Consider the following 14,269-nt stretch of genomic DNA (forward strand, 5'->3'; position numbering starts at 1 on the left):
AGACAAGTAGTATCAGTCCCAGTCCTGCCCCTCCAGCACTCTGCACCTCCATCTCCCCCAGCTCAAGTCCCTCACACTGAGCTCTGGGGCACAAGGAGACCTTGGGGGTCCCCGGCTGGGGAGAGGAGGCAGCTGTAAGCTAACATCGATGTTTTTGGCACGGAGAAGCCCTGGGGAGGTGACCTGGGGGATGTCTTTTGCTCTACCCCAGCAGCTGCAAAAGCGTTGGCTGGCATGGCAGAACGAGGGCAGCCATGGGAACAGCACAACACACGGTGGCAGCGTGGGCGCCAGCCTCGCCGCTGTCTCAAAGCTGTCCCCTTCACCACTCCTGAATGCCTGGGGGGCTGTCCCTGCGCCTTGCATGCACAACAGGCCCTCTGTCCTGCATCACAAATGGAAACTTTGAGTATAAAGGTCAGAGGGCCTGGCTATCTGTGTCACTCGGGGCCAGGAGGAGCGTGCAAGCCCCTGCCTGGCAGAATCACAAACTGCCCCTCTCCTCATCCCCATCCATGGCACCTTTCAGGTCCTGAGGAAGCCCCCAGTTGCCAAGGGCTCCTCTGCATGGCTCTGGGGCAGGAAATCCACTCACCCAGCATGGGACAAAGCCCTTGGGTCTCCCAGCTCCTGGTCCTGCACGATACAGGTGTCTCAGTCAGGCTGGGCTGGGGAGCTTGGGATGTCCTGGCCTTGTGCATGGCAGTGGAGAGTGAAGACAGTGGACATAGCCTTCACCACAACAGTTGTGTTAAGGAAATTCCCCCCATACAGTCCCCATATGCCTAACTCTAAGAAAAGGATGTGTACCACAGCTGCAAGTGATAAAGACCCTATTTTTCTGTTACAAGGGGCAGCATTCACATCTCAGACCCTTCTGTAGCTGATGAGTAAGAGCCTGTCCCAGTCCCATCAGATATAGACCCCCTTGGTCCACAACCCCCTCCCCATGGCATGTGCACTGCCTACTCCTGACCAAGGGAGGAGGATTTCCCCCATCAGCTATGCCACGAGGCTGAGTGATGCTGTGGGGCACTGCTGACACTTAGGAGAGCACTGGGACCATGGAATCATTTTGGGTGGCACTGCTGTGGGGAAGCTTACAGCACCCCTTACCCTGCTGCCTGCAGGAAGGGCAGCACAGTCAGGATGCTGCTGCTGCCAGGAGTGCTGCTAATTCCCAGAGCCTGCCTTCATGGCCGTGTTTGTGGCTGGAACATAAGCACCAAAATGTCATCAGTCCCTTATCTGCAAAGTATCTGGGTCCTGTTGGTACCCACACAGGCTCCAAAAATAGCCCAGCAGAGGAAAAGAATACATCCCTAAAATAGCACAGCCACTTGGGCTCTCCAGCGCTGGAGCTGACACCTGGTTAAATGCCCACTGTGGCTTTGCAGGGAGATTTCAGGTCTATTCTTCCGTGCTTTCCCAGCCTAAAATAGCAACCACACCTCACCACACTGGGAGGCTGGCATGTGTTTTCCAACTTTTTCCCAAAGCAGTGCCAGCTGCTGCCCAGCTGCCCTGTGCCACCACAGGGCACCATTGGCAATTGTCCTGTGTGAGTCCCAGGCAGGACCCCTGTGCCAATACTGCCCATGGTGCCAGTGATGGGGCAGGGAAGTGAAGCCCTGGAGCACAGCAAGGGCCAGTGAATCATCCCTAAGGATACAGTGAGAGATGCAGGAGGAGCAGGCCGGCTGGCTGCTTCTCCTGAAAAGGGGAGCTGCCGAGGAGGAGGAAGCTGGGAGGAAGGAAGGCCTTGTTTGTCTGTTCCCAGAGCGGTGCAGGAACTGCTATATGAGGAATTACCTGACCTCACATCTCCAGATGCTTTTCACCAGCTTCCTCGTGTGAGCCTCCCCCAGCAATCTTGCCCTACATCATGTTGCTGCTGCTGCCTCTCCTGAGCTACCCAGCACTGGCAGCTGGCTTCCTCCAGGTTGCAATTCCTTTTCTGTCTCCTTATGTTCCAAATTTATCTACACCTGCTCTTCCTCCTGTATGGTCCACATTCACTCCCCGTATGTAGATCCAGGAGCCAGGCTCTGCTGGTCAGGCAGGGCTTGGCCACAGGGCTCTGCACACCTGGAAAGGCAGGGAGAGCCATGGTGAGTGGGTGGTTCGCAAGCTTCCAGTCACAGAGAGGATGCTGCGGGTGGAGAGTGTCCTATGGGATGCTCTGTGGGACCCAGGTGGGAAACTGGGGGACTCAGGGAGAAGGAAATTGAGGCTCTGCATCTATCACTGACACATGTTGGCCTTTGGAGGCACATTCTGATTCTACGTATCTCGTGTTACTCCCTGTGCAGCCCCTGCCTCATGCAGTGTTGCACGGCCGGACTTCTCGGCATCCGTGAAGGATGAGGGAATAAGACCATGACGCAAAGGTTTCATGCTCTTTGTAGACTATTGCTTCCTCTCTTGCCCAGCCCCTTAGAAGGTCTGGGCAAAGATGTTTATGCAGAATACAAAAGGTTTAAGGATGTGTGCTGGATACTGGGAGACGTAGCCCGGCACGAGATAAATACCAATCTGGAAGTAGGATCCAGCACTGCTGCTCTTCATACTGAACAGTGTTTTCTGGAGCAAGTGATGGAGGAGGGGTGAGGCTGTCGAGTTCAAGAGGGCTAGGAATCATGAAGATAAGGTGCTCCCAAGGAGTTGGATATAGTCAGGGCCTGGTCTGTCTCAGAGCATGGATGGAGGCATATTTTGCTGCCAAACAGACCTAAGACTATCATGCGTGTCCAGGAGCAGGGCTGGAAAAGGAAGCATGGAAGAGTGGGCAGAGGAAGGGGAGATCCACAATGGTGTGTGCTGAATGGTGGCTAGAACAGGGATGGTTTTGGATCAGGGAAGACTTCTCTTTCAGGGACTGTGCTGGGAAGGGAGTAGATGCTCAAAGTACCTCCAGAGACAGAGGTCCCCCCAAAAGCAAGTTTGAGGGATAGAGGCCAATGGAAATGGCTTGCTGAGGTACACAAGGGAGAGCTGGGAAGGCAGGGAGTGGCAAAACTTCCCCACCATGTGAAAAGCTTTGTTTTCCTCCAGGAAAGTTCTGTTCAACTGGAGACTCTCCAGCTTTTTGCAACCTCATAGCATCATCAACCATCAACCATCAACCCATGGTCAAATTAGGGGCTGAGACTTTCCAGAGTGGGGCTGAAAGGGGGTCAAAACAGCAAAACCAGCACTGTTGAGGTGGCCAATCTAATGATCGGGAAGGATCTTCTAAAATAACACGCTATTTCTAGGCTTAGGAAATGAACCAAGTAACCCACTGGCCCAGAAGGGACCATTGGGAGGCCTCATATCTCTGAATTCAACAACCTGCTGTGCGAGCTGAGATCACTGGTCATTACAGAGGACAGGAACTCAGGGAGAGGAAGAGGAGACCGGATGCTTGGCCAAAATACCTTAAGAAGTGATGTTAAGGATATCCCCTCTCCTCCAGAGCCAAGATGTGACAGTACCTCCCCAGGGCTCAGTGGAGAGCAGTGGTGAGGGGGTTGCTTGCAGCAGGTGTTCCCAGGAGTGAGTTGCCCACACCTCTTCCCAGTTCCATCATTTTTCCTAGCCTTCCTCTGACTATAGTGCTTAGTTCTCCCTGCTCCCCTTTTTTTCATTTTAACATGAGAAGCAGCAAGCAAGCTCTTCCAAGCCCAAGGATACACGAGTCGAAGACTGAGCAGGGAGTGGTGTAGTGGCAGAAGCACAAGACTGCTCACCTGGGAGGTTTGGAAGATACAACAGGCTTGTGCTGCTGTGGCAGAAGAAACAAAAGGCCTGCTTGAACATCATGAGAAGGGCAGACCCTTCTCATGTTTGAGGGCCTTACAAGCATATTAGCCTGTCCAATTCCATCCGAGTGGAAGTTCTCCATTCGTCAAGTCAACTGTAAACCCCAGCAGTGCTTTCCCAGGGAGGTGTGGGGAAATCCTGCCAGCATGGGGACCATAAGTCCCGAGGGGCCATGCCCATGCTTCTTGGCCTTCCTCTGTCTAGCAGAAAAGTCATGGCTGAAGGACTCATGCTACCTCATGCAGGGAAGGTGGTACAGCCCCTTAGAGTCCCTCTGACCCCATGGTGGACAAATGTGACTGTTTGAACCTTAAAATCCTCACCAGACCCCTGTGAAATGCCAATGGTTATCCAGACACAGTGGGCTGTGGTCGTGAGTGAGAATATGTCAGAACATGAGAAGAGATGCACAGCTTTCCTGGTTCCTGGGAAAGGAAGCCACCATCTGTTAACAGAAAGAGGAATCCTGATGGAAGAGCAATTTAATTAGATAATCTCTCTAATTAAGACAGGTGACAGGCTGCAAATTTCCCTCCTGGAGAGACCTCTGCAGAGACCTCAAGCAAGGATGCTACTGACCTTGCCCATTCAGTCAAGGCCAAGTGCCAGAGTGAGAAGAGAAGCTGCAAGTTCGCAGTACCCTCCTTGCTTCTCCCCAGTACTTAAACCCCTCTGGGGCCAGATGGGACTGCTCTGCAGGCCTGGCTGGTCATCAGCCCCTGGGGATGGTGGGAACCAGGAGCCAGACCAAAACAAAGTACCCCATATCTAGGACAGAGAGATTCTACAGCACCAGGCCAGGCTATGTGCAAACCTGCTTTCCCTTGCAAGTCAACATCTGCTGAAGGTCCTAATTCAGGCTGCGCTTAATCCTGGTAGCTGCGTCATTCTTCCCTTCTCCCCAACCCCCTTTTTCCCCTGCAGAAATTTTTTTAATGGGCATTGTCTGTTTGATCCCTAGTTCCTATCCAGGCCAAACAAGGCATGCATCTTACTGGAGACAGGATAGAGGACTCTTGGAGTTAATAGTTTTCTCCATTGTCTTTCAAATGTGTGCTGAGATGTCCGTAGCTGGGGGACCCATTGTGCTGCCTTCCTGCTTGTTTTTCCAACAGTCTCCAGTGAATAAAAGCAATGCAGAGCTTGTAATACACTTTCCATGACCTCTAATCTTGCTGTGCGATCTATCTCAATTGCCAGGTCAAATACAGTATTCATTAGCAGTGGTTCCACCTCCATCTCATCTACTCCTCCAAAATTCAGCCCTAAGCTATCCCTGGCTCGCTCCAGCTTTCCTTTGCCTGCACCACCACCTCTACAGTCCTCATCCATACCTTCTTCTCCCTCCCTTCTTACTGCTCTCCCAAGCCCTGTGTCTTAGCTCCTTCCCCATAGCATTGGTCTCTGGAGGTGTTGGCACAAGGGTGTGCTGTGGGAGGGAGGTGACTGATCCTGGTGAAGGTATGCCTGCACCTTTGAGAACATGCTTGCTGAGGACCATCTTACCTCCTTCTCCCGGCACGAGTGGGTCAGGGCAATGCCACATAGGAGTTACCGGCACTGGCAACACAACAGGAGCCAAAGCAATGGCTGGAGGGCACTTCAGGGTGGACAAAGCCTGTGAGTTTGCCTTCCCACCCTGGCTATGAGCTCACTCTGCTGCGTGGGCTTGATGAGATTCCCAGATGCTCAGGCACAATGCAGCAGGGAAACCCTGTTCTACTGCAGTTATTTTGCATGGCTTTTCTGGGAATGTTTGCCCTTCCTACAGCTTTCCTGTGACGCCGGAAGCCTTCAGGTGTCCCTCAGCTAGGACCGCCACCTGGGCTTTAAGGATGAGTCACCCCTCTTCCCATGCTTTCCTTAATCTTCCCTTTGGCAAGGACTGGCAACAAACAGCAGGAATGAATCAGAGACCAGGACGGCTGAGGGACCAGAAGCCCATCGCTGGGCATCCCAGCACATGTGTCCCAGCCACAGCACCATGGGGGACTGGGCATTGCCCCTCACTGAGTGACAAGGACTGGTCACCCCAGGAGACAGAGAAATCTCTGAGTCATCTCACTGGAAGCTGTGCTTTCCTTCCCAAAAGGGCTGAATTCCAGCTGGGGTCTTTTCCAGCACTAAAGGGACATTCCTAAAGCTTCCTCTGGACCAAGGACTTGTGCCCAGGCCAAGGATAAAACACCAACTCCATGCTTTGGCCTTCTTGTTCCATCCACCATCCAGCCTTTTCTCCTTGGTTTTTTTCTCTCATTTGTTTCTTCACACCAATGTGTAGATGGATGGATGTCTGTGCCTGGATGTCTGTGCCCACTTTGAAGAGTTGGCAGGTTATTCCTCTTGAACTGCCAGAGTAAATGGCCAATCTCCCTGCTGTTGTCAAGGGGCTGTAGGCAGGAATGTGTGGAGCTCGGGCACCACCACAGCCCAAATCTCCAGCCAAACTCTTCATCAGTCACATCTACTGAGGAGGCAAGTGCTGTCTTGCTCTGGGATTCCCGAGTGCTGTGCAGCTGAGCCTCTTCAGAAAATTGGACTGGGCTGAGCCTTACTGGGTCTGACTGCTTGCAACTCTTCTGACTTCTTCCCACTCTCCAGAGAGCCCATAACATGCTTATATCCCACTGTGCCACACTGCTAGGATTGGTCACTGGAGGAATCACAGCCAAAAAACGTGGGCTGGGAAAAAAGTTTGCCTAGCAAGAGTTTTTTGAACTGTGTCATGCAGGGGACAAGAGGATTGGACTAAGCCATCAGAGTGGTTGTCTTTGAATTCAGAAAAGGGAGCTGGAAATCAGCCTCTCCTTCTGGAGATTGTTCAAACAGTTACAGAAGGTACTTGTGGTTTGGTAGTGCTGTTCCTCTGTGCCTCTTTCCTCAGAGCTCTGCTCATTTCAGACCCATCACATAGTAATATTCATCATCATCACATCTGTGAAGGCAGGAGATGGACTCAGGGCCTCTGAGAATTAAGAACATGGCCTGGCTTTGCAAAGCCTGCACAGCCCAGGCTGCAGACAGCATGGTCAGGAGTTCAGATCCTTCCTGCTCTCTCTCAGGAAGGTCGTGCTGCAGTGAAACGCTACCCAAATATTCTGCCATGGCTTTATCAGCCTTGGCTTTACCACCCATAATCTCACTCCCCTTTTCCGAATTGCTCCTCAGGTTACAGCTACTGATGTTAATCGGTGGGTTGTCATGCAAGAGGACCCGAGGACGCAGGCCAGGTGGTGGGGAAGGAGAGGGGGCCGTGGCTGGGCTGCTCCTGTGGGAGCCCACCAGAGATGGTGGCAGGTGTGGGCACATGCCCAGGGGGATGGGCTCAGGGGTGGCTGTGGCTGACCCTTCTGCAGGCAGCTCAACATCCCAGTAAGGTGCCCAAGACTCACATTATCTCTGATGAAAGGCAAACAGAAAGGGGAAAGTGAGAAGGAATTCCTCACCTGAGAGGGTTCTTATCACCTTTCCGCTTCCCTTGCCCCGGAGAGATAGGGCAGCAGCTCAATGCTCTGTTGTTCCTCAGGGGGGCCTCTCCTCCCCTACCCCCATCCACATGGGGATGTGATGGGGGCTCCTGCCCCCACAGCTCGCCAGGTGCCCCTAAGCACATACTCCTCGCTATGTCTGAACCTCTGCACTTACCCACGTGTCCACCACAGCACTTTTGGGTTTTGCAACTCTCATCAAGCACACCAGCAATCCCCAAGGGAATTGAGAGCCTTTTGCTTTGCTTTGGGAATACCACAGTTTTGTGCCGGTCCCAGCACACGCACAGCTGGGCAGCCAGCATGGACAATGCATGCTGACCCCAGCCACATTACAGTGATACACCTCACTGCAACCTTGACCAGCAACACATAACTGAGGCTGAGAAATAAAACTCGGGCTCTTATCAGTCCTGCAGTGAGTAGCAGTGTACTCATACAGTGGTCAAAAGCAGTTAAACCTTTGATAAAGGCAGGATGGGTCAAGCTTGCTGGCTGAGCATGGGAGGAGGCAGCCGCAGGTGGTTCGATGCCCCTAAAGCAGTGAGGTCCTCAGGGCAGGCAGAAGAGCTGAAATAGTCTGTGACATAGTGTGAGGGAGAGGCAGAGATGAGGGAGATCCATGCTCCCTTCTGGCAGCAGCAGGAAAAAAATGGTGGTCAATATCATTGTGAAATCTCAGGGCTTCTTCCACCTATCCCTGTAAGAAGAGCACTAGGGAAAGATTTTTTGCAGCACGCCAGCTGCCAGAAATGGCGAAGCTATTGATCATCAGGTTACAGAGCTATGGCATAAAATCATGTGAATCCAAGGAGTGAACAGATGGCCAGCCTGAGCAGGGATGAAATTATTTTGTAGCAGATCTGACAAGCAGCTCAACTCAGTGTTAGTGCAAGAATCAGATTTGATTTGGCAGAGAAGACAGGGTGCTTGCAAGGCTTGGTAGTGCCACATTTATTCAGCTCTCAGATTTTTATTCATCCTGAGGTTCTTAAGCTCGAGTTGGGGTTGCACTTACAGCTCGCTCAGCTGTGGTTCAGTGCAGTTCCCAAATATTAGTATCCAATTTCATTTTAGATGCAGTAGTGTATCCTTCCTGGCCTCCAGCTGCTACTCCAGACGGGTCTCGGTCTCCAATACTTTCTGTGGCAGATCTGCCAACCCTCCTTATGGGTCTCAGATACCCTAAGGTATCTCAAATGACTCTAAACCACTTAATTTTGGCAACAGGATCCCAGGATTATGTATTCATTGAAGAAAGTACTTAATTTTGCTTAACTTTTGTCCTTTTCTGATAACATTTTAGGGATTTTAGGTAGAACAAGAAAACCTCTGAAGAAGTGGTCATAAAGCAATCAAATAAAAGGGTCTGTTCAGCATAGGGATGAGGGACAAAACATTTGTAGAGCCAAAGTCAAAGAAAATGCAAATATTTCCACTCAGTTTTGTCACGTTGGAGGTTGCAAGGACCCTTTTCTCGGTGACTGAGGTCTTTCACAGAAACATGTCTCTGAAGGTCTTGAGAGTTCAGAAATGCCTGCGGTTGATGTGCTGATTTGGAACAGAACTGATCAGAAATCACAGCTGGAGCCTGAAGAGGAAATCAGCCAAAGGGAGGAACTCTGACCCAAAGAACTGACACTGAGGCTCCTTGCAGAGTCAAGCCCTGTGAAGGTAGAGGGTTATTTGCAGCTGAGAACAGTCTGTTTTCAGAGCTGTCTCATTCTGGTACCGCTAAAGGAGAATGCCTGGGAAAGTCCCCTTATTTTTTCGTTGCAGAGGAGACGGTGCCAATGTACAGAAGCCTGGCAAAGCGCAAGGGCAGGTTCAAGCAGGTTCAGTCAGGGGAAGTTGGGCTCTGGAGGCTTTACCAGCTCTGTGCAAGCAGAGAGCTCTGCTCTCCTGGGGTCTCCTGCTGGCAGCATGCTTTGGTGGACCTCCTTCTGAAGGCAGAGCCTGGAAGAGTAGGTCTGCCTTACTTCCTCATTCCTTATTCCCCTGGCTCACAGAGGAAGGATATGGAGAATGTCGGGAGGCGATAGATTTTGTAGAAGGATCTCAAAACAGAGGAGCCTCCCGGAGATTTGCAGACATATCCAGGGGCACAGCAAGGTTCCACAGGGTCTGGGGCAAAACCCAGGTCTGTGATCTTTCCTAAATGGGGATGTCTCATAATTTAACGAGCCAGGCCTCTCTCAGGAGGTACCCAGGGGCAAACTGCTCTCACTTTTTTTTCTCCCCTGCTGCCCTGCCCACCCTCCAGCTCATCCTGGGCATGTTAAATGAATTAAAATTAAATGAGTCTCTAATTTATCTCTTTTCTATTCTCCCTGGAGAATGGTTGTCCCAGGGTGATCCCTCAGATAATGAGAACTGCTTTGGAAAATTAAAAAATACTTGTTACAGAAACCCCAAAACCAAATGCCCTGAGATTAACGAGGAGGCTAAAAAAACCCAGTGAATGCAAATATGTAGAGATTAGCAGCTGTTCAAATGCAAGATGATCACCCAATGGCATATGCTTCCAAAGCGTTGACTAAAGCCCTACAGAACCATGAACAGATTAGGAAAAAATGCTGGCAATTGCTTGACTTTGTGAGTGGTTTCACGGATATCCTTGCAGACACCCACCCTGGGCTGGTGAACCCTGTGCTACAGAAACCAGGGTGGGACTCGCGACCCAGACATCTGATCATGGAAGTGGAGGAATATTTGTTACTGAAATTCCAGTGTGTTTTCCAGAGAGCAGGGATGAGGGGAATGGAAATGATTGCCAGAATGGCTCCAGCCCCACTTCTTTGTGAAGCTTCAATAAGAAGCACAAATGACCCAATGTTAACAGGCCAGGGAGCGAAGGTCTTGATCAACAGGCGTAAAAATCCTTGGCACTGTGAAAGTAGCACCTCATTGGGATGATAAAGGCGATGGGATCCTGCACAGAGGACATTCCTTCACCATGTGGCACAGCAGGAGGTCAGACACAGTAAATCACAGCACTTGTCTGGGGACTGGGACGTGTAAAAGGAGACTAGGTGATGTCGGCTGTAGGTGTGGTGCTAAAGTCATTAAAGCCTGCAAGTGCTGCTGCGTTCAAGATGGGAAGAAGAGAGAAGAGCAGCCAGTTATGGGAAAAGCAGATTGTGTAGGAAAGCCTTGAGCTTTCTGGTGTTAGATATTTCCCTACAAGGGTCCAGGTGCTGCCCACACAAATGCAAGCTTAACCCTGTGGGAATTGGCCAATGCCTCACTGCTTACAGACACAAAACCTCCCCCAAGCAGGAGGTAACCCAGACCTTCTCCAATATCCTTGCCCCTTCTATCCCCTCATCCCCCTCTGCCCTCTGCTCCCTCTTCCCTTCCCCATGCTCAGTTGTTCCAGCAGCAGTCTCCACGCTCGCTGCAGCCTGCGTGCCTGGCTTGGGTGACCTTTCCCCAGGACAATGGCTGCTATTGACTCCACTGCAGGCATGGCCAGCAATGACACGGAGCTGCAGACGCAGCAGTCCCATCACTGCAAAGAGGGTCCTGCCCAGCACAGCTGGGAGCGGGGGAGGCTGGCCTGGGAAAAAGGCTTTAGCCACGAGACTGCCTTTCATTGCACTTGGTGGCTCGTGCGTCACACGGATGGCTCCATGGTTAGATACGCTTCTTAACCCATTTAGTCCCACTGTGAGGTGCCAGAACCTCAGCACCAGAAATTAAAGCCCATAACAGGGCTTTAGGAGCTGGCAGTGGGGGTGAATACTTTCCCACATGCCCATGCGCCGCAACAGCTTTGTTAGGGAAAAAGCCCATCTCAAATAGCTTCAGAGAGATGGATAGTTTGATTCACCAAGTCCTTTGTAGCTGGGGTACCATGACAGGGTAGTTGTCTTTTAGTAGGCTTTTTCCACACAGAGTCTTGTGGATGTGGAACAAGGAGGAAGGGACCAGTTTATCAACGAAACCCCACTACTGGCCCTCTCTGCAGGGCTTGGGGTATCTGCTTCCCCACATCAGCCATGGGCTAACAATTCCCCCCTGTCTCATCAGGGAAAATAAATGAGTCAGTGTCCACACAGAAATTTTAAGATGGAAATTGATATCTGAATGCTGTGGTGATGATGAATATTGCTATTGTTGCTACTATTGCTAGCGCCAGACAGGACCAAAGGATCTGTTCTGTATAACTCACAGTCCCTCCCCCAAGCCCCTTCCAGCTTGCCCGTGTTTTTACAGGGACATCATTCTGAGTTTGGCTTTTCTATCCAGCACTACCTCTCGGCAAAAGTCACAGGTCTTTATTATTCAGAGCCTATTGCTCTACCCCTGCCGGACCTAAAACAGGACCAGAGAACACCTTGCTGCCACCAGCTCCTGAAAAGCCCCTTCCATCAGCAGAAGGAGGTCAGCATCACTCCAGACTTGAGCTGCAGCAAAGGTGCAAATGAAGGGGAAGCCTTCTCCTTCAGCGTGCTAGCTTGAACATCAAAGGCAGAGGGAAAGACTCTTGTAGTCCCACATAAACTGAAACCTCTCAATCCCGAAGAAGAGGCAGGAAAACAAATACATAATATTAATATACTGAAGTCTTTAGATTGGTAATTTCCATCAGTGCTAAAGGCAATGTCTCTGGAAACATGTGGAGTCAGGTAGGAACCTCAGGGCAAACCTCGAATAAGGAAAGGCACCACATTAGAGAAATGTACTGATTAGTCCTTCATCGGCAGGTTTTAAAAAGTGCTCACCACCCCTGGCTAAGCCAGCAGCTGAAATGCCCCTGCACCAGCTCTGTTCCTGGGTAGAAAAGCTCCAGAAGGAAAGGAGCATCCTCTCTCCAAATCCAAGCCAGTCAGCCAGGTCACCCTTCAGACCACTGGTGAACCAGTCTGTCTGGGGCCAGCAAACACCTTGCTGGCAATGCCTGAAAGCTCTCACTGCCCGTTATCTGCTGCTGCCCTGGGGGATTGCTGTCTGTTGAATGAAGGTGAGAGTGGCAACTGACCCTGTGCATATATGTGCAGTGGGGTTTAAAGGTCCAGATCAACCGGTCCTTGACCTGCAAGCAGCTCCAGCCTGAGTTCCCACACATGTCCTTGAGAATGTACCTCCCTCAGAGTGGAGAACAGATACCTGGGATTTGCTTTTCCTGCTGGGACAGTTTCCCTGAAGAGGTGGGGGAAAAGGGGGATTAATTCAGGGTTTCATTAACCTAACGGTTGATTGCAGTGGAAACTTGTCCTATATGGGAACTGTGTAAGGAAACAGGCTGGGGAAGGAGAAGACAGTGGGTTATTGCAACCCTGATGCTTCTTCCAGACTTGCTTCCTTCCCTCAGCTGAGTCCCAGAAGAATGGAGCAGCTCGTGTGCATTTGGCTCCCTGTTCCAGGCTCATCTAACTCCATGTAGGCAAGGAAAAGGCAAAGGTGTGCATCACTGCCTCACATAAGAAACACAGATGATCCCACAGGCATGGATATGGGGACATGATCCCACAGGCACGGACATGAGTCCATAGAGAATCTCCAGGACATTTGCACGGCATTTATTCCCATGCAAGAAATGATACAGCAAAAATCTCCCTGCACACGCTTATGTGGCCTTCTGGAGATGTGTGGAATGTCTCTTGCTTAGAGACACAGCTATAGATACATATGTCCCTTGTAGCTGTAGAAATACTCCCCAGCATGAAGAGATTGGGAGTGAATGGTTTCAGGTTTGGTTTCCATCAGTCTTAGCTTCTGCTATCAGCAAAAGGCCTGGTGCCTCCAACCCAGCCATTCCTTCTCCAGTTTCCTGTGTCAGAAAGACTGAGCAGGTAGCAGAGTGGCAAGTTGGAGCTGATCAGGCTGAAAGCACCCGCAGCAAAATGAATGAACCGGAGAAAAAAGGGAAAAAAAAAAAAAAAAAGGAGAACGCTCAGCTGGGGAGAGAGGGGAGAAGGCGAGAGAGCTGCTTTCTGCAGAAGCTTTTTTTTCCAAGTGACTCGCGCCAATTTTGAAACCACACCCTCAGTCACAGACAGAGATGTAAATACGTCTGTTCCCAAGCAGAGCAGTGTCGTGTGGACACCCCTCCTCCCCAGAAGCACCCCCTTGGCTGGCCTGCATGGCTGAGGCCAGCCATGCCGGGGGAGGAGGGCGGGAGAGAGGTTTTGCTCAGGAGCTTATGGAAAGCCCTGGGAACAACTCTGGGAACATGTGAGAGCTGCAGAGGTGGAAGGAAGAATGGGGGAAGGAAGGAGGAATGAGGGAAGAAAGGAAAGAGCTATTGTCATCAGAGAGGGCTTTGTGTGTCCCTAGGCTCACCTGGGACCACTACCGTGGCCCTGGCAGCCCTGCAGAGAATCCTGCAGGGAGCAAGCAAGGGGGAAGGAGAAGGAGAGGCCAGATAGGTTGACAAGAGGGTCCACACCATTCCTAAATCTATGTTTTCTTGAGATAAGTCTGACCTATTTGCAGTCACTCTGAAGGAGCAGCAGGAGCTGGCCTTTACGTCTGACTTGACCTTCTATTGTGGCTCAGACATTAATGGAGATTAAGGCAGTGATCAAACAACTCCCAAACTTTGAGGCAAAACCAGTATGGGGCCACAGCGATGCAGAGAAGCCCAGACTTGCCGAACACTGCCGGGTCCAAAACAGCCTGTCTGGCAGGTCCTGTTCTGGACCTATGCCAAGCAGATGGACTTGGGAGTCTGGGGTGTTTGAAGGGGTCTAACTCGCGGCATATGCATCTAGTCACTGTTCATTCCAAAATCCTGCAGGACACTTCTCAAAGCAAGAGCCAACCACCATCAACGGCTTGAAGTCAAGTCCAGGTCACTGTGGCAGCTGAGCATGCCAGAAGCATCCAGCATGCTATTATTTTCTGCTTAGTTAAGACAAGTCCAGATTCAGGTCATAAATAATTGTGGAAAGAGGAGAGAATGAGAAAGATGGCAGAAAGATACCAAAATCCATGTTTCATGTATCCTTGGTTGGCTGCTTCAGTGGAAA

Source organism: Empidonax traillii, unplaced genomic scaffold, assembly GCF_003031625.1.
Source record: "Empidonax traillii isolate 1590-97213 ecotype Southwest subspecies unplaced genomic scaffold, ASM303162v1 scaffold55:size2822071, whole genome shotgun sequence".
Taxonomy (NCBI): Eukaryota; Metazoa; Chordata; class Aves; order Passeriformes; family Tyrannidae; genus Empidonax; species Empidonax traillii.